The 25,185-nt window shown below is 37.6% G+C and overlaps 2 protein-coding genes across 4 annotated transcripts in view; one reads left to right on the top strand and one right to left on the bottom strand.

Moving 5' to 3' along the window:
- LOC106878906 (ribose-5-phosphate isomerase) overlaps nucleotides 1-24,901 on the bottom strand; it is a 206,431-nt gene extending 181,530 nt beyond the window's left edge. Inside the window, exon 1 of one of the 2 annotated variants that reach the window (XM_052974489.2) lies at nucleotides 24,387-24,901. The gene's annotated coding sequence lies outside the window, so the exon portion shown is untranslated. The remainder of the gene's footprint in view (nucleotides 1-24,386) is intronic. The other variant, XM_089365889.1, reaches the window with a different exon arrangement.
- LOC106878905 (centrosomal protein of 78 kDa) overlaps nucleotides 1-25,185 on the top strand; it is a 244,217-nt gene that overhangs the window by 113,776 nt on the left and 105,256 nt on the right. The window lies entirely within an intron of this gene.

The raw sequence follows: 25,185 nt of genomic DNA, 5'->3' as shown, positions 1-25,185 counted from the left end.
AACAAAAATACGAAGACAGGTGTCGGAACAACAAGCAAGTGTATTAGTTTAATGCCCAGGAAAAACGGAGAAGTCTTTTATGTTTTGAGCCTACACTCTTCGACAGAAAGGGATAAAAGGAAATAAATAGAGAGTAGACAAACGAAAGAAGGGCACTCAACACATTTATTGGGAGTTACATGTATAGACCAAAACAGTTTGATCCAGACTTCTTGGTACTCTGTATTTCAAGTGTGTGGCTAGTCTTCAACCATTGTGGTCTGAATATATTTTATTGATATTTAGCACAAGTAAGAGAGTGACTCAAAGTCTGAGAGTTTTGTGCTTTGGCACTTATCAAACTAGCCACAGGTCAAAAGCCTGAGTTTATATAGTTGTTGATAAATTTCCCTCTGGATTGTTCTAGAATGAATCATAATGTCACGTGGATAGTTCAAATAGTTTGCCTGATATGTTGTTCAATAAGCAAATACATAGATAAATCAATAAGTAGAGAAATAAAGAGAGAAAAAAAGAAAGAAATCTTGTACGTCGTCACACACATACACCAAAAGACCCCTGCAAAATTCACACACACACACACACACACACACACACACACACACACACACATATATATATATGAGAGACTGTATATGAATTAAGCTTATAGATGTACATGCATATACATACACATGGATACACGTATGCATGCACATGCACACATGCATACACACATATATGTATACACATACATACACACATACCTATGTATGTATGTATGTATGTATGTATGTGTTTGTATGTATGTGTCAATGTATAAAGATATATATATATATATATATAAATGTACATGTGAGTATATATATATATATATATATATATATATATATATATATATATTTATATATATAAAGCAATGAAGGTGATATATCTTTGTTAGAAATTACCTTTAAATAGAGATTTGCAGTCAGTGTTTTCCTCCTGCACAATAATTTTATTGATAACAATTCTAGCAGGATTTATTTTTGTCATGTTCAAATTGCTATGTTTTGTTCATTTACCTCATCAAATCACCATAGAGTTCGCTATGTAGGCTCATCCCTTAGATGACTCTTTCTCCGACTAGGAAATTCTCTTCACATAAACTTCTGTCTGATTTAGTTACTCTGCCTCGATGCATGCACACACACACACACACACACACACACACACGTGCACTCACACACATGCACTCACACACACACACACACACACATGCACTCACACAGACACTCATGCACACATATAAATGTACATGTGAGTATATATATGTGTATATATATATATATATATATATATATATATATATATATATATGCATATATATATATATATATATATATATATATATATATATATATATATATATATATATACACATCCGTATGTACATACATACTTATATATATATGATACATACTTACATATGCATGCATACACATACACACATGCATATACATACATACAGATAGACAGACAAACATGCGCATATATGTGGAAACACACACACACACACATGCACTCACGCACACATGCACTCACACACACGTGCATTCACACACACTCATGCACACACATAAATGTACATGTGAGTATATATATATATATGTATATATATATATGCATATATATATATATATATATATATATATATACACATCCACATCCGTACATACATATGTATGTACATATATATATGATACATGCTTACATATGTATGCATACACATACACACAGATAGACAGACAAACATGCACATATATGTGGGGGGACACACACACACACACACAAACACACACACACTCACACACACATACACACAAACACACACGCACATGTATACACTCATAGATACATGTACTTGTGTGTGTGTGTGTAAAATTTATACTTTATTTCATTGACCACGGTAGTGACCTCAACAGAATTGCGACTCAGAATCAGAAACTCTCCAAACTTGATGCTGCTTTCTCAATTTCACGACAAAGATAATATAATAAATGGCATCTATTTTGGTATGGCAACTATTACTTATTCTGGTTGTACCAAAAGGTTAACAACAACTTTAAGCTGTTATTCTTAGTCTTGATCTCTTGGGCCATACATTGTCTTTTATCTGTTGGGAAATGGACTGATTGTTTGAAGCTTGTTGTTGTTGGTGGAGGTGGCAGCTGCAGCGGTGGTGGCAGTAACGAGGCTGGTGGATGGCAGAATGTGTTAAAGTGGCTGCACATAAAATGCTTTGTGGCATTTTAGTTTATTCACTTTATTTTCTGTATTTAAATCTTACCATAGTTGACTTTGCCTTTCTTTCTTCTAAAGAATTTCATCATCATCATCATCATCATCATCATTTAACGTCCGCTTTCCATGCTAGCATGGGTTGGACGATTTGACTGAGGACTGGTGGAGCCCGAAGGCTACACCAGGCTCCAATCTGATTTGGCAGAGTTTCTACAGCTGGATGCCCTTCCTAACGCCAACCACTCCGAGAGTGTAGTAGGTGCTTTTATGTGTCACCCAGTCAGGCGATACTGGCAACGGCCACGCTCAAAATGGTGTATTTTATGTGCCACCTGCACAAGAGCCAGTCCAGGGGCACTGGCAACGATCTCGCTCAGAATAAAATACTAGCAAATTACTGCAGTTAGTTTCATTGAATGTTCTCTTACCCAAAGAGATGCAGGCATGATTCTGTGGTTGAGTTCAGTTCTATACTGTGTGGCACCATGGCTATGTTTCTTCTGCTATAGCTCTAGACTGAGCAAAGCCTTATGAGCAGATTTGACAGACAGAACTTGAAAGCACAATCGTATATGTGTGGGTGTTTATTCATATATGTGTGTATATATGTATGTATGTGTGTTTGTGTGTGTGTGTGTGCATATGTGTGTATACTCTTGTCTTGACATCACGTGATGGTAGTAAACAAGTATCACCATCATACAAGCAGTGTTGTTCATTTCCAGTCTTCCATGAAAAACATGTCTGGCCATGGGAAAACATTGCCTTGTTTGGAAACAGGTAAAAGGTTGGTGGCTGGAAGGGCATCCAGTTGTAGCCAGTTGTAGAAAATCCACATCTATGAATTCTGTCTAACCCAAGCAAACATGGAAAAGTGGACATTAAACAATAATAATGGTGTCCCTCCCCCAAATATGTGTGGCTTTGTGCTTCGACACCACCATCACTAATGTCACTATTCTTTCATCTTGTTTTACTCTTTAGACTGTAGCCATGCTCGGGCACTGCCTTGAAGAACCTTTAGTTAAATGAATCAACCTCACTACTTATTTCTTTTTAAAACCTGATACTTATTCTACTGGTCTCTTTTTGCCAAACTGCCAAGTTATGGGGATGGAAACAAACCGTCACCGGTTGTCAGGCAGTAGTTTCTCTCTCTCTCTCTCTCTCTCTCTCTCTCTCTCTCTCTCTCTCTCTCTCTCTCTCACTCACTCACTCACTCACTCACTCACTCACTCACTCACTCACTCACTCTCTCTCTTACTCTCTCTTACACACTCTCTCTCTCTCTCTTACACACACACACACACACTCTCTCTCTCTCTCTCTCTATATATATATATATGTGTGTGTGTGTGTGTGTGTGTGTGTGTGTGTGTGTGTGATGGGTTTCTTTCAGTTTCTGTCTATCAAATCCTCTCACAAGGCTTTGGCCAGCCTGAGGCTAAAGTAGAAGACATTTGCCCAAGGTGCCACGCAGTGGGACTGACCCCAGAACATGTGATCAGGAAGGAGGCTTCTTACCACACAGCCACACCTACACCTATTGTTCATTTTGGCTACAGTTTATATTTTATCCAGTCTGCTTAGGTAGAGTTAAAAGTTAATCCTCTCACAAATTATAATGGTCCAGTTTTCAATAGCATTTTAATTGAGAGATAAATCTCAGTTATATAGGATGCTAGTCTATTGAAAGTAACTTTTCTATAAAAAAAAAAAGAACGGCTGGTACTTACTTCTTTCACTTGGGTGAGCTTAGATGTTGAATGAAGTGTCTGCGATGGAAAACAATGAAATGCATGCTGCAAATTGGAATTAACAATCCATGTGTTACTCAGCCATTTTTCTTTTGACTATTTCAGTCATATTCTAAGTTGCCTTTACCATGTCTAGTCTCTGTATTTAATAGAAGATATCATATTTCATTGCATTAAAGAATTACTGAGTGGTAATGTCTTTTTCATTTATTAACTTCTTGCTGTTCATTTTATTTTTTGCAGACCACTTAATTTTCTTGCTTCCCACCCGCACCAACCATAGACAGCTTTGATACTTTTGAACTTTTTGGACTTCTTGTCGCTCATTTTCTATGTCTACTTCATATTTCATATCTGTTGGACCATTCATTTTCTTTTGATTTCTTCATCATCATCATCATCGTTTAACGTCCGCCTTCCATGCTAGCATGGGTTGGACGATTTGACTGAGGACTGGTGAAACCGGATGGCAACACCAGGCTCCAATCTAATTTGGCAGAGTTTCTACAGCTGGATGCCCTTCCTAACGCCAACCACTCCGAGAGTGTAGTGGGTGCTTTTACGTGTCACCCGCACGAAAACGACCACGCTCGAAATGGTGTCTTTTATGTGCCACCTGCACAAGAGCCAGTCCAGGGGCACCGGCAACGATCTCGCTCGAAAAACCTCATGCGTCACTCACACAAGAGCCAGTCCATGGGCACTGGCAACGATCTCGCACGAAGGATATCATGTGTCGCCCGCACATGAGCCAGTTCAGGGGCACTGGCAATGATCCCGCTCGAAAGATTTCATGTGTCGCCCGCACATGAGCCAGTCCGGGGGCACTGGCAAACGATATATATATCCACTGTCTCTCCATTTCTTGTGTGTCAGTTTTGATCCATGTATTGAGTTAGTGCCTCTCTTTGTTTTCATCTCAAAACTAATTTGTTTGTTGTCAAGGGTTGCAGAAGTTGCTCAAATTTATATTGAATCAGTTACATTAGTAGCTTGTGAGGTCTCATCAAATATCTCCATAGAAATGATCTTTGTGATATACAACCTAATTTGTCTGCTTGTTTTGCAAACCACAGTATCCAAATGAGGTATATCTGTAAAATAATAATTAGTCAATACTCTATAATAAAACTGTTTTATGAGCTTGTTTGTAATGTTTCAAAGCAAAGCAGATTAATTACCTTAAACATCCATATCCATTTCTAAAAGCTGTTTATCTGAGGAATAGATGAGTGATGTGTGGTAATTCAGTAACTGATTCAATGAATTCAGTGTCAGATGTTGCATTAAAATAATTGTACTTACTAAAGTTAATGAGAAATTAGCAGGACTATGCTACAAATAGAAGCTTGCTCAGTCTGCTTAGCTGACTACAGGTTTATTTCAGTTTTAATTTTCATTTTTAATTTCTTGACATTCAAAATCATTACATAGCTGTAAAATGTGATCAAATGGATGTCTTGAGCTACCAGTGCAAAAGTTTTTGAGTTCAAATGTTGGGCAGGCATTCTGTTATGTATTTGTACAGTACATTTAATTCTAAGTAGCTCAGTTTATTTAGTTATCTGAAATAAGTATCAATTACTTTGGGAATACTCTTCTCACCAGAATACTACAGTTAAACATCAGCCCTTAAATCCCCCTATACCAGTCATGAGTAACCTACAACCTGCGGGACTCCTTGAATGGTACACCTAACAAAATAAACTACCTTAAATTTTATAGTAGTGCAACCCACCAGATGATGAGGCCTGTCTCATGTGGTCCACAGCTTGATAAGGGTTGCCTAGGCTGCCCTATACCCACCAAAGTGCTGCACGTATATATATATATGTTTTGGGTTTTTGTTGTTATTAGTTGTCTTATCTACTGTTGCTACTGTTCATTGCATACTACTGTTTTTGATGGCATAGGCTCAGTGGTTAAAGCGTTGGGCTCACAATCACGAGGTAGTGAGTTTGATTCCCTGACTGGCTGTGTGTTGTGTTCTTGAGAAAGACACTTTATTTCACATTGCTCCAATTCACTTATCTGTAGAAATGAGTTGTGATGTCATTAGTGCCAGGCTGTATCAGCCTTTGCCTTTCCCTTGGATAAAATCGGTGGTGTTGGAGAGGGAAGACTGGTATGCATGAGCAACTGCTGGTCTTCCATTAAAAACCTTACTTGGACTTGTACCTCGGAGGGTAACTTTGTAGTTGCAATCCCATGGTCATTCATGACTGAAGGGGTTCTTTACCCTTATATTAGATGAACCCTAATTTCAGGATCAAAATTAGCCTATAGTAGTGAGCATCAGAGACAAAATTGGCTTATGGGATGAACCAATTTTGTATATAGGACCAAGGGTGATTTTTTTTTTACTGAAGATTCTTTTTCTTTTTTGAAAAAGTTTAGCTTATGTGCCATCAAATATGGTATGTACATTAACTAAAGGTTGTCATTAGGTTTCATTTCATGAAGCTTGAAAGTTCATTTCACAAACACCACTGCTGCTGTACCATCACCATAATCTCACCCTTCTACAACAATTACACCCACTGCCACAGCTGTAACCATCATCACTGTTACCATTACTTCCATGAATATCATCACTAATATCTCTATTACTGGTATCAGTAACATTTCTACTAATATCAGCATAATTGCACAGCAACCCTCATCAAAATGATACAAGTTACAATGTTGTCATACATACCATTGGATTTTTACCATTGTTTACCACTCTTTCCATCATCTGCTCTTAATACTTAGAAGTCACTAACAGATTACCATCTTGATTATCACTACTGCTACTATCATCCATATCAATCTCCATTCAAACCAATAAAGGAACTTTTATACAGTTGTTCTACTTCAAATTTTTACTACCATCTTAAAAATAGATATTCTGCATAAAATGGTCCTGAGAAAAAATAATAAACGACAGGATAGTCATGACTTGAATGCCAGTCAAATAATTCAAGTCTGGTTCACAGAAACACATGGTCATATGTGGATGGTATGTGAGAATGGGGATTCTAATCTCAAAAAAAAGAGTAAGTATTGTCCATTGTACTCACATAAATATATTCAAACAACACTATTTACTAAACTCCACATAACTGCATGACATTTCAGAAACAATAATGATAATAAGGATAACAATTGTAAAAAACAGGAAGCATTATTGTTATCTCCCTTTTCTCTACACAGAATACTTTTAAAAATCCAAGGAAAGTAAACCTTGTAAGCAAACCACCAACATTTTTTAAAAAGTCAACTACAATTCACAAGTAGTAACCCGAACAGTACAAAAAAATGAACTAAAAATGTTATCATGGCATGTGACATTCATATTGCTAGTTCAAGTAACATTTTTACAACTACAACACAACATAACACAAGATACTTCAAATCTATAATTATACTCTTATACAATTGAACAAACCCTGTAAGTGGTGTTCCAGTATGACCACAGTCCTCTGGTTGAAACTAGTCACAAAGTAAAGACCATATCCATAATATTGATGGGGCCTCATGGCATACATAAAATCATGCCTTTTGTATATAGCATAAACAACATTGAAAATCTATTAAAGCATTCAAAATAAAAATAGCAACACAGAATACACTTATATAATATAAGGTAAGATAATATGATATAATAAGATAATATGATATAATATATAGTAAGATAATATGATATAATATATATATTTATGTGTGTGTTATGTGTACTATCTTCATGATCATCATCATTTCACATCCTCCTATGCTGGGATAGTTGGATTGTTTGACAATCTAACTCACCAAAAGAAATTTGTTCATGTGTTTGCATTTGCGGCAAATTTCTGATCTGGAATTCAGCAGTGCAGTGGAATTCTCGGATATAAAAAGGATAGGTGATCTTTTCAATCACATAACTTGCATTTTTTAAATCCATTAACATATGGCATGGATTTTTCTATGATTTTCACTTTGATAGTCCCGTACATGGTTAGCCAACTTAATGGCTTTATTTTTGTCCATATGCCAGAAAGAAGTTAGGTGGTTAGCATAGCATTTTTTGAAGTTGCCTTTGCATAACCTGATACAATTTCTTTTTTCAGTGAGGTTATTATGTAGCATCGCTGTTACTGCTACCTCATATATGACAGAGATTATCATGCATGCCTGGTCAAGTGGACAAAGCTCCAGGGTCTTGACAGTTACAACTGGGAGTGGGCTCTTGGTGGTGTTTATGGGTAATGATGAATTTCATATTGAGGCAGAAGGTATATGATAATTTAATTGAGAATCTGTTAAAGATCTTTCTGTATTTGTGATAATCTCTTACGTCAGTTTTAGCATCTAGGGAGAAGTGTGGAGGGGGGGGGGGGGCAAACCAGATCATTTTCCTGCATCTATTCTTAGGTCTGTTCTAGTAATAATATGATAAGTGTCAATGCAAAAAACTCTTGGCCCTTGAGTTTGCAAATTAATAAAAATAAATTATATATACTCCTGTTTTGCATTCTATTTTCCTGTTTGTATCACCAAATCTACATACACACACACATCACAATTGTCACCGCCATCACCACCACTAACTTCACTGTCTTACTATAAAACAAAATCAAGGTTCACAGAATTTAGCAGCTCTACAATCAGCAACACAGAAACTAGTGTATAATTTAATAAATAAATTATAGGCACGACTAGAAAACTTATCCCATAAAACAACATTCTTAATTATGCAAGAGAAATAACTTCCAGCCTTGTAAAAAGTAAGGATAAACTATAAAACAATACACTATTACCACTCATAAAACAGCATTACATAAAAAAGAAAAATCCACTGACAAATATTTGTATCCAAAATAAACCACCAGAAAAAAAAAATGGTAAAATATTATACAGAACATCAAAAATAACAGATATGTCACACTCCATATTGCAAAAATGAGTAGTAAAATATATCAACTACAAGCATAGCTGTGTGGTTAAGAAGTCTGCTTCCCCGTTACATGGTTTAGGGTTCGGTCTCACTGCATGGCATTTTGGGAAAGTGTCTTCTACTATCACCTTGAGCCAATTAATACTGCTAAATCTGAAGAATTTGGAAACTAGGCAAAATTATAACAATTTGGAAGGTCATTGAAATCCCAAGTGAAGTAACATCACAGACCTTTATTACTTTTCTGTAAAGTGATTGATATTGAGAAAGGCACCAAGCCATAGAAACCAAGCCAAATCAGACTAGAACCCAGTGCAGTTCTCCTGAGCTTGTCAAACCATCCAAACCATGCCAGCATGGAAAACAGATGTTACAGAATGATAATGATGATGATGATGATGATGAGACATGATGATACATGATGGACTTCCACAAATAGTTTCCATCTACCAAATTCACTCACAAGGCATTGGTGACTGGCTTAGGGCTGTAATAGAAGACACTTGCTTAAGTTTATATATACTTTCATTTATCAATTCCTCCACCCCAACTACAAAAGGATGAAATATAAAGTTGATATCTGGTAGGATTTGAACTTAGAGTGCAGAAAATTGTAACAAATACTACAAAGCACTGTATTCAATGATCTGACAATTCTTAAAATTTGTTGCTTTTAGCACCACAACTGTTGAGTATGTCTAAGGAAAATAATTGTCTTTTAGCTTGTCTAAAGGACGGACACATGCTTAAGTACACAAAAATATGTGGTGTATAAACATTTCACTGAATACTCTTGAGTGTTGAGACTTTATCTCACGTTAACTCTGAAGTGCAATGCTAACTTTTAGTGTGGCATATTCTGGCTATCAGACACTTCTAGTTCTCCTAGTTTTTATATATTGCTACTATTACTGCTGCAGAGGCGCAATGGCCCAGTGGTTAGGGCAGCGGACTCGCGGTCATAGGATCGCGGTTTCGATTCCCAGACCGGGTGTTGTGAGTGTTTATTGAGCAAAAACACCTAAAGCTCCACGAGGCTCCGGCAGGGGATGGTGGCGAACCCTGCTGTACTCTTTCACCACAACTTTCTGTCACTCTTACTTCCTGTTTCTGTCGTGCCTGTAATTCAAAGGGGTCAGCCTTGTCACACTGTGTCACGCTGGATCTCCCCGAGAACTACGTTAAGGGTACACGTGTCTGTGGAGTGCTCAGCCACTTGCACGTTAATTTCACGAGCAGGCTGTTCCGTTGATCGGATCAACTGGAACCCTCGGCGTCATAAGCGACAGAGTAACAACAACAACTATCACTGCTGCTGCTGTTGTTGTTGTTATTTTTGATGCTGGATATTATTGTTGTTACTGTTGATGTTCTTTAACCCAGGGTCAGTCCTAATTGAGCATACCTACAGATCTATAATCAAAGAAGCCATTCCAGCCCATGGCCTGCATCAAGTCTTTTTTTAGGCTTCCTGGAACAACAACAGCGAATGCATTCCTTTCATTTTTAAGTCTGTTGGGGCTGTGACTTGGTGGAATTTGGTTGCTATTTCCAGTAAGTTCGGGGATCATGTAGATGTTCCCTGCTTTTATTATGGATTGTAGCTATTACTCTGCAGCTTGCCTTTGTTTCTTTTTATTCTGTCCTATATTATTTACTGGTTCTATTGATTTTCTTAAATATTGATTCTTCATAATTATTGTACTAGTCAGTGTGTGTATGGAAACACACATTGCTTACACACACACGAATGCACAGAAACTACTGGAAAATCACACCAACACAAGTACACACATATAATCATATATGTGTGTCTGTGTGTGTGTGTATATATGTATGTATATATATATATATATATATATATATATATATATATAGATATAGATAAGATCATTGGACAGAAATAGAAGATACATTGAATGTGGTCATAATATAAATATTGAAGATGGACACAATGATTATAATATTATTGTTTTTGCTGTTGTTGTCATCATTGTTGTTACTATTGTTGCCAGAGTTGCTTTTGTTTAACCTGTAGGTTAGTCCTGATCAAGCAAACCTTGGATGAAAGGATCTCCGGGTGTAGCCATCATATCTTTTTGTATATCAAGGACTAACTTACATTATTCAATAAATCTTTATCTATTTAATATTGTGAGATGTGCTTCGAAAGAGATTTGACTGCTTTTTCTTGTAACTCAAGCCACCACATAGAACCTCCTTTTGTTGGCTTGCATTTATTATAATGATGATGCTGATAGCGGTGTTAGTTTCTTTTGATTTATTGCTGGGAGGGTGGAGGCGCAATGGTCCAGTGGTTAGGGCAGCGGACTTGCGGTCATAGGATCGCAGTTTCAATTCCCAGACCGGGCGTTGTGAGTGTTTATTGAGAGAAAACACTTAAAGCTCCACGAGGCTCCGGCAGGGGATGGTGGCGAAACCTGCTGTACTCTTTCACCACAACTTTCTCTCATTCTTTCTTCCTGTTTCTCTTGTGCCTGTAATTCAAAGGGTCAGCCTTGTCACACTGTGTCACGCTGAATATCCCCGAGAACTACATTAAAGGTACACGTGTCTGTGGATTGCTCAGCCACTTGCACGTTAATTTCACGAGCAGGCTGTTCCGTTGATCGGATCAACTGGAACCCTCGACGTCGTAAGCGACGGAGTGCCAACAACAACAATTGCTGGGAGGAAATTTGTTGTGTTCTTTGCGCTCTTTACATTGAATATTAAATGCACGAGTGTAGGAAATTAGAAGTAAATCTCTGAGCTCTTCTTATTCATTTATTTTTCTTGGGGTGGAGATGGCTATCTGCAAGTGAGAGTCCCATGAGTTAGAGTGGCTGTCCCAGCACATTTCCCTTGCCTTCCTCCAGGGCAGCACCTTTTCCATTCTGTCTGCTGGGACCATGGGGCAGTCTGAATTACAGGAAATTGTATGTTCCACTCCTTAACCCTTTAGTATTTAAACCACCCATATCCAGCCCAAATATTCTACATGTTTTGTGTTCAAACCAGCTAGATCTGGCCTTTCACACCTACCTAAAAATTCTAAAAATACGCAATCATGTCATTGAAATCTTAAAGCTATGAGATAATGCATGATTAAAATAAAACAATGTGAATGATTAAGCATTACTTTAGACAGAATAATTGTTAAGATATTAAGATATTTTTCTTAACATGAAACCAATGGTAGCCTTAATACACAAATAAAGAAATTCTATCCACCAATGCAGTATTGAGTACTCATTTTAATCATTCAACATTTATGTGCATGTGTGTGTATATATGTGTGTGTATGTATGTATATATATTGGGTCATCCCATAAATAATTGTAATTTAGTGGTGCAGCAAAAGAGATCAATAGAATAAGTACAAGACTTTAAAAAGTCCCCACCACCACCACCACTGTAGCCATCATTTATTGTCATTGTCATCGATTTGATGTCCACTTTTCCACGCTTGCATGGGCCAGACAGAATTAATTGAGGTAGGTTTTTTTTTATGGCTGGATGTTCTTCCTGTCACCAACCCACCCCTTTATTTCCAAATCAAGTGATATTTCCCCATGACCAGATATGTTCTCATGGAAGATTGGAAACAAAAGGCACTGCTTGTATGACACTTCTAAGATAACATTACAACTTTACACTACCCCTTTAGCATCCAAATTGTTCTTAATATTATATCTTTATATCTTAACAATTTTTCAAGCTGATCACACAGTTTCCATCTTCCAAATTCATTTACAAGGCTTTGCTTGGCTTGGGGCTGTAGTAAAAGACACCTGCCTAAAATACCATGCAGTGGGACTGAACCTGAAACTGGTTGCAAAGTGAGCTTCTTAAGCACACATTCATGTCTGCATCTGTTTAGTTTTCATAACATTTCAGTGTTATGTTGAACATATTTTGTCAGTAATTGAAATGTGTATTCAATTTTAATTGTCTGGATCTGAACATGTATTATCTTTAACCTGAGCTTTAATTGTGTCTAGCTAAGCTCAAGAATATCGGCTAAAGACAATAAGAGATAATACTGATTAACACATTGTATCAATAACTCATCAGAGACGAGATAAATATTCTGAACAAACAAATATTGCAATTGAATGTATTTCATCATTATCATCACCATCATCGTCATTTTAATGTACACTTTTCCATCCTTCATGGTCCAGGTGGAATATGCTGGGACAGATTTTCTCTGGCCAGATGCCCTTCCTATCACCAACCCTCACCTATTTCCAAGTACGGTAATATTTCCCATGGCCAGACATGTTTGCATAGAAGATTAGAAATGAAGGATGTCATCTGTATGACAGTGACATTTGTTTTCAACTATCATTTGATGTAAAGACATGGAGTCATTAACTCACATACATATATACAATGGGCTTCTTTTATTTCCTTTCCGTCAAATCCAGTGTCAAGGTTTTGGTCAGTCCACACATCTATAGTAGAAGACTCTTGCACAAGGTTCCATGCAGTGGGACTGAAACTGGAAGCATGTAGTCAGGAAGCAAACTTCTTAGCCACATAGTTATGCTTGTGCCTACATGCAGAAAATGAATTATATAGGATTTTATAATCATTGCTGGCCACATTATCATCGTCATCATCATTTAGCATCTGTTTCTCATGCTGGCATGAGTTAGATGGGTTGACTGAAATTGGTAAGCTGGAGAGCTGTACCAGGTTCCAGTCTGTTTTAGCTTGGTTTTTATGGTTGGATGCCCTTCCTAATGCAAACCACTCCATAGAGTGTACTGTGTGTCTTTAACATGTTACTGGCATGGGCTTCTTTTACACATCACTGACATGGGTGACTTTTACATGTCGCTTGCATGGGTGCCGTTTACATATCACTGGCACAGGTTCCTTTTGCAGTCACTGGCACAGGTGCTTTTTACATGTCACCAGCACAAGTACATTTTACACGTCACTCACACGAGAAACAAGACCAACAACAATCTGGAATTCAAGTATAACTGTTGTAAGATGAGGATAGTGGCGATCTTAATGGTAATGAGTTCATTCTGTAAGAGATAGTTGAGGTTTACTACTGTGTTGAGAGGAATTGGAGTATCAAATATCTCTTGCAGATCCATAAAAGGTAGAAAGAGGATATGCTTCATTTTCATTTTCATGAATTCAAACTCTTACTGTAGATATTTATTTTGTTTTTTATTAGTTGTTTATTTTCAGAACTCATTACTCTTTTTGATTCCAGTATTCCAAGAGCAATTATCTTTGGTTTCCATAGTATTTATGTAGATGAGATTCAAATCTTCCTTTGAGTAAAATGCTGATTTTTATTGCTTGTAGCTTTTGCTGTAAGAGGAACTGAAATAGAAACTGTAAGTTCTCACATTTTAGAAGTTCTTTAGGACTCTTCTAATCATAGTCATAGCTGACTATGGATTTTAGCATCTGAACAGTCACTTGCCTGGCCACAGATCTAAGCATAGTATTGTGAAGAAGACTAGCTGCTACCCATAATGTCCTGGGTGTAACTTTAAACTGCAACCGGTAGTGGGGCCCTTGTTTGCAAGTTTCAGGGTTTTGAAGAGTGTGAAACTAACCCTGAGCCATTATTGTTCCCAGGTCTACTTTGACCCAGAGTAGCAGCACCCATCAGGGTCCCAGCTATGGATTAATTAGCATTTTATAGAAGAAACTGCAAGCACAAACCCTCACTTCCTTGTGAGTGCTTTGGGAAAGGAAAAGGCTATGTGGGACAACCTTGACAGCATATCAAGGAGTGAAGTCCTTCAGGCAGTCTAGTGCTCTTTTCCACACCCTTCTGGTAATTCCAGGTAGGTGGAGATCTCCAACTCCGTAAGGCAATTCTCCTAGGTAGAGGCCATTCCAGTAAAGAACCTACAGTTTGCTGGTCATTGCAGCCGTCTGAACCCACTGAGTCACTGTGGTCAGACTTCCAAGTCTGAGGAGTGGGATTGGATTGTGTGAGCTGACTCACTTTAAAACCACTAAGTACGGGCAGGAAAAAAATCCCTGCACTAATGGAGAAGAGACAAAATTGACAGGTACTGGATGGTACTGGTATGTTGCAGCCACAACTCTGTATATAGGCAATCTCTTTCTTCCTTGCTATCTTTGGACACAAAGAACCGCCAGTGGACACAAAGAACTCCATGCCATTAATTCTGTCCAAGGGAAAGTGAGGTCAATACAACCTGGTATTAGAACAGAGACTGCAAAGAATTCTGTCTGATGCACTCAAAGTTCTACCAATCCAGGGTGATGGATTGGTGTTTTAAATCAATTCTGAGAGGATGAAAGGCAAAGTTCATCTCAGTGCGTCTTGAACTTAGAACATCAGGATAAATTAGGTATTCTATTGGCTTTGATGACTGCCATTTTCATGCAACTTCCCCATCACTACCACTACCACCTATTAGAAATTGGTTTTGATGAGTGTAAGGTGGGATGGATGCATATATAACTGAATCATATATCAACCAGCTAAGAAATTCACAGTTTGTATCCTATCATCAGCACCATTTTGTGAGAAATATGTTTTGTTTTAACTCTTTAACATTTAAACCCACCATATCCAGCCCAAACATTCTACCTACTTTATGATTAAACTAGATAGATCCAGCCTATCACACCTACCCTACAATCATCATCATCGTTTAACGTCCGCTTTCCATGCTAGCATGGGTTGGACGATTTGACTGAGGACTGGTGAAACCGGATGGCAACACCAGGCTCCAGTCTGATTTGGCAGAGTTTCTACAGCTGGATGCCCTTCCTAACGCCAACCACTCAGAGAGTGTAGTGGGTGCTTTTACGTGTCACCCGCACGAAAACGGCCACGCTCGAAATGGTGTCTTTTATGTGCCACCCGCACAAGCCAGTCCAGGGGCACTGGCAACGATCTCGCTCGAAAATCCTACAGGAGCCAGTCAGGCGGTACTGGCAACGGCCACGCTCAAAATGGTGCATCTCATGTGCCACCCGCACAAGAACCAGTCCAGGGGCACTGGCAACGATCTTACTTGGCTTGCCGGGTCTTCTCACGCACAGCCCATTTCCAAAGGTCTCGGTCCGTAGTCATCGCCTCGGTGAGGCCCAATGTACGAAGGTCTTGCCTCACCACCTCAGCCCAGGTCTTCCTGGGCCTACCTCTTCCACGGGTTCCCTCAACTGTTAGGGTGTGGCACTTTTTCACGCAGCTATCCTCCTCCATTCTCACCACATGTCCATACCAGCGCAATCGTCTCTCTTGCACGCCACAACTGATGCTTCTAATGTTCAGCTTTTCTCTCAAGATACTTACACTCTGACGGGTATTCACATTGACATTACACATCCAACGGAGCATACTGGCTTCATTCCTTGCGAGCTTACGTATGTCCTCAGCAGTTACAGCCCATGTTTCACTGCCATGTAGCATGGTTGTTCGTACGCATGCGTCATACAGTCTGCCTTTTACTCTGAGTGAGAGTCCCTTTGTCGCCAGCAGGGGTAAGAGCTCTCTAAACTTTGCCCAGGCTATTCTTATTCTAGCAGCTACACTTTCAGCGCACCCACCCCCACTACTAACTTGGTCGCCCAGATAGCGGAAGCTATCGACTGTATAATCACACCATTGAAATCTCAGAGCTACGAAGTAATGTATGATTAATTAAAAACAATGTGAATCAATAAGCATTATATATGATAGAATAATGCTAAAGGGTTAAACAACTGAACCCATGTGATTTGAAGTAGCTACTGTGCAAGATATATACTTTGTGGATGTAAGCCATAGTGGTCCCATCTGTGGAGGAAGGGAAAAAGCTTTCTGCAACAGTCAAGGATCCTAACCAGTGCAATATTTACTTCATATGCACCTCAAAATATGGGATAACTAGCTGACCATGTTGTTGTTTATAGCCTGGGTTTGTCCTAATTGAGCAGACCTGTGATCAATGGCATTCCAGTTGTGACCATCTCATTTTTATGTCTGACAAATCCACTCGCAAGATTTTTTGTCTCCCAAATCCGCTTGTAAGCTTTTTTGCTTATCAAGCATTACATTGATAGAATGTGAGTTGAGAGTTTTAGCTGCTATTTCTAGCACATCGGTTGACCATGGCTTCCTTGTTAGCATTAGCTTTATAGATTATAGATATGGACAAGATTATCTTAGCTCACTAGCTTGAGAGAAAAACCTGAGAAAAATCCCTGCCATGTTTAATCTTACATTTGAATATTTTTTAATTGTTCCCTTGTATATAAGGCTGCAACTATAAGCTGGAGAGAAAATGAAGTCACATTCATGCCTTTTATTCCCAACCACATGGTTCTGGGTTCAGTACCACTGCATGGCACCTTGGGGAAGTGTCTTCTACTATAACTTTGGGGGCCAACCAAAGCTTATGAGTGGATTTTGTAGACAAAAACTGAAAGATCACCGTATATATATGTGTGTGTGTGTGTGTGTGTGTGTGTGTGTGTGTGTGTGCGTGCGTGCGTTTGTCTCCCACCCCCACTTGACAACCAGTATTGGTCTATTTACAACCCCCATAACTTAGCATTTCAGAAAAAGAGACCGATAGAATGAGTACCTTGCTTTAAAAAACAAAAAGTACTGGGGTCAATTCATTCGACTAAAAATTCTTCAAATTGATGCCCCAGCATGGCCACAGTTTGAAACAAGTAAAAGATAGAAATACTTCAAATTTTTTTTTTTCTTTTCCCTTCAGTTATCCCTAGTAGTCATGGTAGCCAAATGTTGGTGTGGATAAAAGCTGGAGTCTTAATTTTATTTATAGAGAGCTTGGATGTTCAAGTCAATAAGATGGAGACAACTAGCCTGGAGGTCAGTAGTCTGTATCCTGTCACTAGCACTCTATCAACTCCATAGTGTCTATAGTCTTAATTGAAATACCCTGGCTATGTTTTGGTTAATTTTGTTAATTTTGAAAATAATCAAGAATTAAAAAAAAAATTAATAATATAACTTATTCATCATTAAGCTAGTATTTGGAACATGAATAAATGAAAATTCTGGTATAAAATTATTATGGATTTTTTTTTTTTTTTTTAATGTGTATCATTTATAATGCATGAATGCCATCCTACCTGATGAAGAGATTTTTGCTTCTCATGTAATTAATGCCGTCAAAACCAAAGATAAGTGTCCCTTTTACTGAGCCTTATGATTTGGGAAAATTCCGTTTATCAGTCGCTGTGCTATGTAAAGAATTTACACAATCTGTGCAGACATCAGGTTTTAACATTACCATATTCTTTACAGTATCCTGTAATATCATATAATGCATATGAAAGAGCTTAGAACCCTCAATTTATAGTTGATATGACTCAGGGAAAAATTATCTAACAATTGGTTCAACAAAGGGTTAAACGGTTATTTCAGCATTATAAATTAACTAAGGTTAAGTGCCAATTATTCCAGTAGTTCCAAACCAACATCTTCATTTATAAAATCATCTGTGCTAATTATGACTTCAACTGAAGAATATAAAGACAAAACAAGAAGGAAAAAGCACTATGTTATTACAATGATTTCTACATTTGGTACAAAGCCAACGATTTTGGTGTTTGCTGTAGATGATTTAATCAATCTTTACTGTCCAATACAATACTGATACTTATTTTATCAACTGGTAGGAACAATGAAAGGAATAGTTGACCCCAGCAGGATTGAATTCAGGATTTATCAAATTATAGCCTATGAAGCATTTAATTTGTTGCTTTATCAGCTCTGCCCTCCAATGTTCTTTGTAATTTGTTGTAATAATATGTTTAACATTATTAATGTAATAATAATTATATTAAAATGTAATATGTATTAATGGAAGGACAGAAATGGTTAGGTGTCGGCATTGTGTAGTTATGTCCCATCATGTCATGTCACTCAGCGTTCACTTTGTCTTTCATTCCTCTGGGGGTAGAAGCAGCAGCAGTAGCAGCAACAGCAGTAGTAGTAGTAGTAGTAGTAGTAGTAGTAGTAGAAAAAAGAAATGGTAGTGGTGGTGGTGGTGGTCATTGTTGTCATCATCATTGTTGTTTCGCCTCAGATCAGACCTAGTTAAGTAGACCTATGACCAAAAGCTTTCAAACTATAATCATCTCAAATTTAAAGGATGATTTGGTTTCAGTTTCTCACAGGTTGCACTTGTAGATAGAGGGTCCCTTATTGGTTTGAAGTTGATCAAATATCAACAAGTAATATACTCGAGGTTGATTCAATCATCTTTATCCCTCCCCTGCACATTACATTTTGTGAGTGTGGTAAGAAGTTTGCTTCCCAGTCACATGGTTCTAGCTTCAGTCTTGCTGTGTGGCACCTTGAGCAAGTGTCTTCTACTATAGCCCTGGGCTGAATAAAGCCTTGTTAATACTAAAGGAAGTCCATTACATACATACATGCATACGTATATATATGTGGAATGGAATGAAAGCATTTGAAGAGGCCAGGATAACGCTAGCAAGACTCAAAAGATATTTAAGGAAGAATGTAAAGATCGAGGTGAATGACAAGGACCTTTTTGTGTGTACAGTCTGCGACAGACCATTCCTGTCTTTGGCTGGCCTCAAATCTCACCTGCAAACCCATGGAAAACAAACTTCAACCAACTATTCTGACTATATGTCTGTGCATATGTTTGAATGTGGTGTATGCCAGAAGGCTTGCAAATCCAATGGGGGGGGGGTCTTAAAAGACACGTTAAGATCCACAATGAGCAGAACTTACCTTCAGGTATTGGTAGTTCAAATCAGAGGTGCAATCTGTGTGGGTGTTTTTTCAGAACATTGTCTGGTTTAAAAAGTCACATCAGATGCCATGAAAGGGTTAAGGTGTAGGTGCAGGAGGTGGTCAAACTCTGTGTAAGGAGTAGACAACCACCATATATATATATATATATATATATATATATATATATATATATAATATTTATAAGTTTAGAGCTTATAAGTGATCACTGTGTATTGACTAAAGAAAATAGTCTAATATTGGGATGTATAAACCCTCAATGGAAACTATCTTTAGTTTATAAATGATCATTTATAAGCTTTAAGCTTATAAATATTATTATTGTTTATAGAATTGTAAAAATCAGCACTACTTATCAAATCATCACACACACACACACACACACACACACACATGTATGCATATGTATATGTGTTTGTGTGTCCTTGTCTTGACATTGTGTGATAGTTGTAAATGAGTATCACTGTCATATAAGCAGTGTCATTCATTTCCAATATTCTGCAAGACCATGTTTGGCTATGGGAAAATGTCACCTTGCTTGGAAACAGCTGGGGGTTAGCAACAGGAAGGGCATCCAGCTATAGATAATTTGTCTCAAACTCACTGAACCCATTGCAAGCATAGAAAAGTGGACATTAAATAATGATGTCACCATTGATAACGATCTAATAAGAATATCAAGCTAAAACTTATATAATGGAGTGTCGGTGTGTTGTCTCAAAGTGTGATGTGAGAGAGTGTGGTGTGGAACAGTGTTATTGTGTTGTATGACAGTGTGGTGTGAGGGAATGTTGTGTTGTATGGCAGTATATTGTGGGAGCATGTTGATGTGTTGTATGCTCCTGTATATTAGCATTGGGATGTTTTGAAACTGTGTGAAGTAAGGTTGTGATGTTGGCATGATGTGTGGTAGTGTTGTTGCAGTCAGAGAAGTACTGATCAGGCAAACCTGTGATGAAAGCCATTCCAACTATGACCATCTTGCTTTTTTTTTCCCCATCCACAATGCATGCCTGATAACATTATCCAGTGTGTTCTTTTCTAAGGCAGTTGCTGTTTTTCTTAGTAGTTTGAGAGTCCATGTGGAGGCAGTTTTTTTTATGTGTTGGTATGGTATAGGGCAGGGGTTTTCAAACTTTTTGACTTGCGGACCCCTTTATATTTCAGGCTTTACCTTAGGGACCCGCTTATAAACGCTTATGAAATTTATACATAAATATTTGCTTAAAATAACATATATTTTTACATTTATTTATTTAACAGTATTTAAGAAATAGGTTTATTGTCAATTAAAAGATTTCGATTAAAAAACATAAAAAATCAAATTGCCCATAAAAAGTATTTGCTGTCCACGGACCCCCTGTCTTGTCCTTCCGGACCCCCTGTGGTCCGGGGACCACAGTTTGAAAACCCCTGGTATAGGGTACGGCACCTGACTTGTATGGTACAATGTTGTAATGCTAGTGTATTGTGTAGTAGTATGAGATTTTGTTGATGTGAGTGTAATATAGGAGATAGATTAGTGTATGATAGTAAAATGTGAGGTTAAGTTAGTAAAGCAATAAAACTCATGGGTTTGTTATAGTGTGGTAATTTTATGTGGCAAGAATCACTGGTTTCATTTTCCTTATGAGTTTATGCAATTCTGAAGTAGGTAAAAAGGGGTAAAGACCCCCTTTGGTCATAGATGACCATGGGATTGCACCTAGAAAGTTCCCTGCCAAGGCACATGTCTGGGCAAGGTTGTCAATGGAAGACCAGCAATCACCCATGCATACCAGCCTCCCCTCTCCACACCACTGATCTTATCTAAGGGAAAAGCAAAGGTCGGTATTGCTTGGCACCAGTGACATCACAACTCATTTCTACAACTGAATGAACTGGAGTAACATGAAATAAAGTGTTTTGATCAAGAACACAACACGGAACCAGGTCCAGGAATCGAACTCACTACCTCATGATTGTGATCTCAACATTCTAACACCTGAGCCAGCAATAGATATTGTTTGGGCAGATGGTCAGCTCTAAAAACATCTTGTTGCTTGTTACTGTGCAAATTTGTATACTTATCCAGTTCTAATTTGAAACATACAAAATTAGAAATGAGCAAAAGTGGGCACATGAAGATTTTTTTTAAAACAAAATTAATTATAAGAAAGAGTTACACTTATTAGAAATTTATTTTGTGCAATATTATTTCATTTCTTTTGTGGGTGCTGGTGCCACATAAGAAGCATTGTTGATGATACCGTGTATAAAGCACCCAGTACACTCTGTGTAGTGGCTGGTATTAAGAAGAACATCCAGCCGTAGAAACCAAGACAAAACAGACTGTGGAATCTGGTGCAGACCCCGGCCTTGCCAGTTCCTGTCAGCATGGAAGTTGGATGTTAAATGATGATGATGCAAAAAAAAAAACATGAAATGTATTCCAGAAGTTTTGAGATTTTCTTATAGGAGAGGCAGTTATAACTATTTTAGATTATTGTAATTTTAGTATAATAACCTAAGACAGCTATAACTGCCTCTCCTAAAAATGCCTTAAAACTTCTGGAATGCATCTCATATTTAAATTCAAAATAAGAGTTGATTATATATTTTCATATATGTGACTTTGTACATAAATCCCACTGAAAGCATAGAATAACTAGCATAAAACTCTTATAATTCTTTATACTGTTGGTGATGAAGGTGATAATATTGATTAACTGATTGATATTTTCAAAATCTTATTTTCAGTTGACAGTACTTTTAATTAATATAAATAAAGAGTAGTTAAAGAAAGAAAGGCTGTTATACCCTCATCTTTTCAAAATGTTCTTTCATTTCCTTTGATATTATCGTCGTGTTTTAAATAATATAGTTTTGATGAAGAATGAATTTATTCCTACAAAAATAAAGAAACTAGACTCAGGTAGTTCTTAGTTGTTATTTAGAGTTTATTTTATTTCATTCCTGTAAATTTGATACAGACATCAAATGACATACTATAAGGCTCCCCACAAAAATACTCTAAGTCATATAACTCATTCTATCTTTATTTAATATATCTCAAGCAAGTCAGCTAGCCAACTAACAGAGCCCTTTGCTTTCCAAGTTAATTAAACTTATAATAGGATTTGAAATCAGTGCTGCAAGCTGACAAAACCCACTTGTCAATGCTACATTTGGTCCAACATCGATGGAAAGAAAATGTACCAATCCTTGGTACTTGTCTATAGCTAGTTAAACTGGGGCATTTGAGAATTGTTTTCGTGCAGGTGGACACTTCAGCTGCCTAAGCTGACAGTTTATTGACATAGCCATCAGTGGCATTCTTGAGTTCTTATAAAATATCTTCAGCTTTACTATGGTATTCATTCTATGAAGCTACATTTTGTCGCTCCGGGAAGGAAAAAGCGACTGGTAAGAAGATTGTGTGTGTGTGCGTGCGTGCATGCACGTGTGTATGTGATGAGTGGTGGGTATAAATTCAAACTTTAAACTTAAAATGCTTTATAGGTGATTCTCACAGACTTTTAGAATCATTTACAAGCACCGCCACCACCACCATCACCATCATCATCCACATCATCATTGACAATCTAAAGAGAGGGATTTTAGGTTGTTGTTTGACCTGCTAGAAATAGTAGCAAAATCTTCCTTGAATTGTAACTCTGCCATCTTAAAATGAAAGGAGATGGTGTATCCAAGGTAATATTGTTTATCATACCTTAAACAGAAGCAGCATGGTCGTGGCTTGGACGTATTTGAACTTAGGTCTGCTCAATCAAATCCGATATGAGAGCTAAACAACAACAACAACAGCAACAGTAACAACAACATCATCCCTGTCACATCATGCTCACTATAATCTCATCATCATCTTGATCTTCCTCATCATGCTACCCCATCATACCAAATCACTATCCAAACTGCTTTTTGTTATTTACTAACGATTTATTTTTTATTGTTATTGTAAACAACCAAAGCATACTAGACTAAGTATTTATAATTCCAGAGAAATTTTTTTCAACCCTTATTATTATTATAATTATTATTATTATCATCATAATCATCATCATCATCATCATCGTCATCATCATCATCATTATTATTATTATTATAAAATTCTTGAAAATCAAAGATACAGATAGTCTTATTTTGTATTTATAGTATGAAATACATATATATATATATATATATATATATTTTCTTTTTGGAAGACATTGTCATGCAAAACAGAAAAATAAGCATGAGGACTGAGATAGAATTGTTTGTATAAAGTGCCAAATATACAAGTTTAAATCTAAGATTCAATGCAGAATAAAAGTGTTTTGTGTTGGGATTATTTCTCATTGTTGAGTCAATTCTTAAAACTTAAACTTAGGACAGTTTGAACCTACTACTGACTGGTGAGCATTATACTAAGGGAAACTCTCCGATATTGCACTGAGAAACATCTTTTGATGTCTTCACATTTCACTCTCTTCCCTTCTTTCTTTTTTTCTTTCTTTCTTGCCTTCCCTCTTTCTTTCTTTCTTTCTTACTTCCTATTCTTCTCTCCCAGCCTCTGGTACCTCCTACTCAACATCCGCATGCCAATATGATGTACATATATCACAGAGAAACAGTTGTACTACTATTTGCCACACGCACGCTGAACGCAACTTCATTCATCCTTTTTGTTTAAGAAGATGATACTCACATGTATTTGCCATTACTGTCCTCTTCAGCAACTCGCTTGTCTTCTCCCTTTCCATCATTCTTTCTGTCTCTGGTGCAGGGCTGTAAATTACCCAAGAAATTTGTAAAAAAAAAAAAAAGAAAGAAAAATCGGTAATTCCACTGGAATTTTTTCAGTGTCAGTCACAGCCTAAAGTCCGATGGTGCAAGAACCGTACTATCCCATGGTTGTCTAGACCGCTATCCAAAGATACACTTGTCATCACTTAAGTGACTGACTGAGTGACTGGCTGACAGTCTGGCTGCACAAGAAAGAGTGAGAGAGTGAGAGAGAGAGAAGGAGAGAGAGAGGAGAGAAGGAGAGAGAGAGAGCATGACAGTTAGAGCCTGCTGCAGTTGTGTTGTTGTCTGAACAGAATGCTAGCAGTAAAAAGTGACTGCACACACATAATGCATTTATGTTCTAACAGCTGGTTCCCATGCCTGATGCCAACTGAACTTCTGCTTGCTCTTATACGCTGGCTTTCCTCTCCTGTCAGTGTCTGTTACATGCTTGTGTACATTGGCATTGTTGTCTTTGTTTGTGTGTATACACGCGCTTGCACACACACACACACACACACACACACACATGCATTTGTGTTAACATGTGTGTGTGTGTGTAGGAATTGTCTGTAGGAAGAGATCAATAAGGTCTAATTTGGTTGTACTAGAAGGGAGGTGGATAGTACATTCTTTGTAAGGCTTGTATCGGATGAAAACATACGAAAATGTGCACTGCTGTGTTATACGGTCTCTTGGTTGCAACTACACACTTCAAA

This window comes from Octopus bimaculoides, chromosome 18, assembly GCF_046866305.1.
Source record: "Octopus bimaculoides isolate indiv1 chromosome 18, ASM4686630v1, whole genome shotgun sequence".
In the NCBI taxonomy this organism is placed as follows: domain Eukaryota; kingdom Metazoa; phylum Mollusca; class Cephalopoda; order Octopoda; family Octopodidae; genus Octopus; species Octopus bimaculoides.
Note: the sequence above shows the minus strand (reverse complement) of the source record. Positions and strands in the feature narration are given on the sequence as shown.